This window comes from Lagenorhynchus albirostris, chromosome 17 (genome assembly GCF_949774975.1).
Source record: "Lagenorhynchus albirostris chromosome 17, mLagAlb1.1, whole genome shotgun sequence".
NCBI classification, from domain to species: domain Eukaryota; kingdom Metazoa; phylum Chordata; class Mammalia; order Artiodactyla; family Delphinidae; genus Lagenorhynchus; species Lagenorhynchus albirostris.
This window is the reverse complement of record NC_083111.1, coordinates 64,671,859-64,676,830: the sequence shown is the minus strand read 5'-3', so window position 1 is coordinate 64,676,830 and position 4,972 is coordinate 64,671,859. Positions and strand designations below refer to the sequence as shown.

At 37.1% G+C, this 4,972-nt stretch overlaps 1 non-coding gene across 1 annotated transcript; it reads right to left on the bottom strand.

Moving 5' to 3' along the window:
* Positions 1–1,102: 1,102 nt before the first annotated feature.
* TRNAM-CAU (transfer RNA methionine (anticodon CAU)) lies at positions 1,103–1,175 on the bottom strand. Its single transcript has one exon. It is a non-coding gene; the product is annotated as a tRNA-Met (tRNA).
* Positions 1,176–4,972: the final 3,797 nt, after the last annotated feature.

Below are 4,972 nucleotides of genomic sequence, written 5' to 3'. Positions count from 1 at the left end.
AGGGACAATTTCAGGGTCCTCTACTATGACTGTTTTTTCTGTTGCATTGTTTTTTCATGTTATTGTCTTGGTGCCTTTATCTTCCTTGACATAAGATGTTTAAACACTCAATTTCCTTTTATTTTGTAAATTCACTATCATCATATGAGGGCTCTTTAAATATACCTCAAACTATGACCACTATTGAGATGGACCTCTATCTTAATCACTTTTTTAAGAAAAAAAATATGATTAATTTCACCTCCTCATACTCAGACTCCATTCATATTTTTTCCAGAACACTCCATTTCTCTTCAACCCATTCTGTTTCTCTTCAAACCAGGATAATTGGGGCAAAAAGGATGCCTGGTGATTGGTTGATAGTGTTGGGATAAAAAGGAAGCCTTTCCACATTTCTTTGATTATTTTTACAGATTGCCCAATGTTCCGTTTTAAAGACGGCTCCATTTCTTAAAAGCCTGAGAGTGATTGCTTATACTAATCCTAATGTATATCTAAGCATACGGGCCTCTTGGCCCAGTTTCTGTGTTTGAAACTGAATTCACATTGAACCCTACCAGGTCCCTGCCTGCTCTCCCACTCCCTCAAACACCCATGAACACACATACACACAGATTTTTTTTTTTTTCGTCAGTATATGTTCCCTAAGGTTCAAAGCATCCTGTTAAAATACCCACACACATTTCTTAACCACTAGCACCCTTCCTGGTGTCAAAAGGAGTGCACTCAATCCATAGGCGTTTCTTACAAAGACAATTTAAAAAAAAAAAAGTATGTTTATCTTAGTTTACAACCAGTTTTTCCTATACAATATATTTAGTTTTATGTCCAGTTCATATTTTATAATCTCAATCCTTGGAGCACTTCCTATCTGAAACAATGTCTTTGATGAAATATGACATGAATTTTGAAATCTAGTAATATTATAATTGTAACTTTCCATTGGCCTACTCTTTGATATTGGCCACCTCTTCATTTTCATTTTAAATGTTATTAACTAATATTACTCAAAGAAAGTAAAGTTACTAAGAGGAATGTAAGATCACTGAAAGAAAATTATTCTGAAAATTCTCTTAGGAAGAAGAGGGAGGCAAAATAGAACTGCCTCCTCTGAGGTTTGAACTCAGGACCTTCAGATTATGAGACTGACACGCTGCCTACTGCACTAAGGAGGCAGATTAGAGGTACTGCCCCTGTGAACACTCCTCTCCTGACACAAACAGACAACGTTTTCCTTTGAAGATGGAAAAGCGGTAGAATACTAGAATCAAATGTCTTTTATGGTTTTCAAAGTATATTCCATTGATTGGCTCGAATTGTCTTTCAAAATTGAAGTTGCTTTAATTATATAGATGGAATTTTCTAGTGTAGAGATGCAATACACTAAGATAAAGTTAACTAGTGTTTTTATATGACCTTTCCCTTATATTAAGCTTCTTGCCCTTAAAGATCAGGAAAGAACTAAGGAAATGGCAGGTACACTTTTTGGAGGAGGGTGGCTTGCAAAATGTTGCTTATTGTCCTGATATTTAATATAACTTAATTGAGAAGAATACAGCTCAATTATGTCCTTTATTTGGAAACAAACGATAGCATTTTCTTGAAGCCCTGGCTGAACAGCCATGCCGTTCCTGGCAGGTCACATAAGGTAATTTCTGTAACCTTCTAAAGCTCCTAGTAGTTTTGGATGATTTTTCCCTGCAGATCTTCTCTGCTTTCCCTGACGACTAGTTAAGATGAAAAGAGAGACTGTTTCCAGTCCAAGTAGGTAAAAGAATGACTAGGTACAAATCTAGTAAGCCAGAACAAAGAGAAACGGGCTGGCAGACCTGGGTGGGATGAGGAAGGGAGTTTATTTATTTTTAACTTCTCTGTAGGGCCATCTGTGTGTTAGATGTAAGCACAATGTGAAGTTAACTTCATGGAAGGACATTGATTTAAAGGAAACCATATATTAGTTATTTAATTTGCATATCCACACATCTTCAGTATTACTGTTTCACTTTAGAAAACAGAGCATTGATTGTTTGCCTTTTAATCAGCAGCTACCCCAGCTGTCATTTTTATCAGTTCCATATTGTCAGTGATATTTATTCATAATCATCCTTTTAAGAGCTCTGAATTTAAGGTTGCCAAAGCCTATGCCGTCCAGAGGGCAGGTAAGACAATTATTTTGTTAGCTGAAAGAAAAAAAAATAATATATATATATATATATATATATATATATATACACACACATAACATTGTATAAAACTCACACCCACTTTGAATACAAAATATGAAACACCAGAAATGGATCACAGGGAAGGAAAAGAGGGTCAATAAAGGAACATGACTGAGGATGGATACCCTACCAGAAAACATGATGACATTGGTGCTTTTTTATTCCTGAGAATAACAGATTTAGTAAACTGTCGTGTTAAGGATAAAAAACACAACAATGACACATCAAATGTTTCTGTTGTTTGTGGAGGAAACTGGCAAAGTTAATTGGTCAAGACGCTCAAGGTTTTATCTACTGAACCAGAGTGTAAGCTCCTGTAGGTCAGGAATCATAGCAACTTTTTCTGCACGTACGTCCTTTTTAGAAGGTACTGGCAGGATGCTATCTGCCTCGCTGACCTATAAAATGGCCCTGCCCGAATCCACTTCTCACTCGGGTCCCTAGACATGCTTCTGACTGGGGGCAGAGGGTACACTGGACATCAAAGGGTTGCCAAAGGCTTTTCTGCTGTGGAAGGCTGAGGAGCTCTGGATGATTCTTTGATCTCTGTCTCCCTCCCTATCCCCCACTGCCGCCACACATACATCACAGTCAGTCTTCCCCAGGTCCCACCCCGTGCCTCTGCTCTCCTCAGCTGCTCTCACAGAAGACATCCTGGTCCACATTAAGGAAGGAAACTAAACAAGAGTACAAACAATCAACCTTCTAATCCAGACAAGCTGCTATCATAGCCTTTGGCTCCCTTATCTGAATAGAGAAAACATTGGTGAAATCTTTCAAATCTCAGTAAAAAAAAAAATCAAGAGCAGTTTTTTTTTTCTCTTCATTTTATATAGAACCCAGATTCTATTGCTATCTTTGGCACGCCCGCGAAAGAATCAAGAGGGAAAATTTCTAAGAAGCCAAATCTGAAGTATATACATCTAGCTATAGAATTCTTGAAAATCAAATTTTAAAAATTAAAGTTTAAGTCTATTGTAAATGAATATGTCCTGAAAGCGCAGCATTTCATTAACTGCAGTGTAAAAGCAGAGGCTGGTTTCTTCGGAGAACAAATTGATAGGTTTGTAGTCAAAAAGTATGTAAATATTAGAATCTCTTACACACTCGAACACACAATGAGAGTAGTTGAAAGTAAACTTCAATTTCATCAAGAGAGACTTGGTTGGTTCAATATAAAATATTGTCTTAAGTGTATAAGGAGTTTTAGCATCCACTCTAATGAAAGAGAATAGAAAATTGCTAGCTTTGATGTTTTAGATTTCAAATGCCTAGAGGAAGAACTGAACCCCATGACCTTCCGGTGACTCTGCTCTGTGTGGGAAGGTCATTCCAGTCCTTGTATCAGCAGATGGTGTCCACACTGGATTGAGTCCCTAAGTCAAAGCCGGTATCACATCACTCAAGTCTGTTCTGCTAAATAGTAGTAACATAGGCTTATCATCAACAATTCCCCCCTAAATCAGACATTGACTAGCTTAATTTTACTTCAACTGACAAGCACTGAGAATCTTCTATGTGCCAAGTTCCATGATGGGTGTATTGGTAGGTGTAAGAAATAATAGAGCAAGATTGAAAGATTCATTCCCAAATTATATTTACAACTGGTGTTTCATCCTCTGGCTTTTTCTGTTATATGAAAATTGAAAGGTTCATAGAAGGCTCATCATGTAAGGTCTTCCTCTTAGGCTTAAGGAGAAACTGCATTATTTTGAACACAGCTGTAAATACTTGGGCTTAATTTCTAGGCAGGGAGATGTTTTAAATCAGATAAAATAGTATATAGTACGTTCATCTGTAAATGAGTATAAAGGTTTTTTTTCCCTTTGTTCCTTCATAATTATGCTGGCATTTTTCAGCCATTAAATGTAGATGTTCCCCAAAGTGTTCCCTCAGTCTTCAGATAGAAGAGACAGATGTTCTTTTTTCTTATCCTCTCACACTCCATCTATTGTCATCTTAAAGCAAATGACTTCTAATCTCTCTCTTTCCCAGATCTCAGACATCTAGCTCATTTACCTCCCCAATGCTTTCCTCAAATATCCCCTTAACTTAATGCCTACCCTTACTACTTTGACTAAAATGACTATTCTCTGCCACTGCACCCCAAATCCCATTATCATGCTCTATTTTTTCATAACACTTAATATACTAAATAATTCAATTACTGTTTATTTTTTATATTCTACTGTCTTCCGACCTGTTATAGAACGTAAACACAAGGAGAGCAGGGATTTCATCTGTTTTGTATCCAATGTATATCAAATGCCTTAGAAAAGTTCCTGGCACACAACAGTCCCTCAAAAATATTCTTTGAATATATGAACAAATCAACTCCAACTCCTGAATCAACTATTTCTGTTAAGTATCTTATTCTCTCATTAGGTTCAAAGTTTGAGTTCCATGTCTAACCCCTTTTTCAGTTTTCTCCATATATTCTGTGAGTCAACACGTGTTGACCATGCTTCATTAATGCTGATGCTCATGTCTTTCCTTTGAATTCTATTTCCACTGCCAGAAGCCTAGGTGAAATTCCCACATTTTCTTTCCTGATTGAAACACAACAGTTTCCCTTTCTCTAGTCTTTCCCTTTTATAACTCATTTTATACATTGCTGCCTTCCTAAAACATAGCCTTGACTATGTGATGGCAGTGCATTGATTCTTTCATCAAATATTTATTAAGGACTTCCCTGGTGGCGCAGTGGTTGAGAGTTCGCCTGCCGATGCAGCGGACACGGGTTCGTG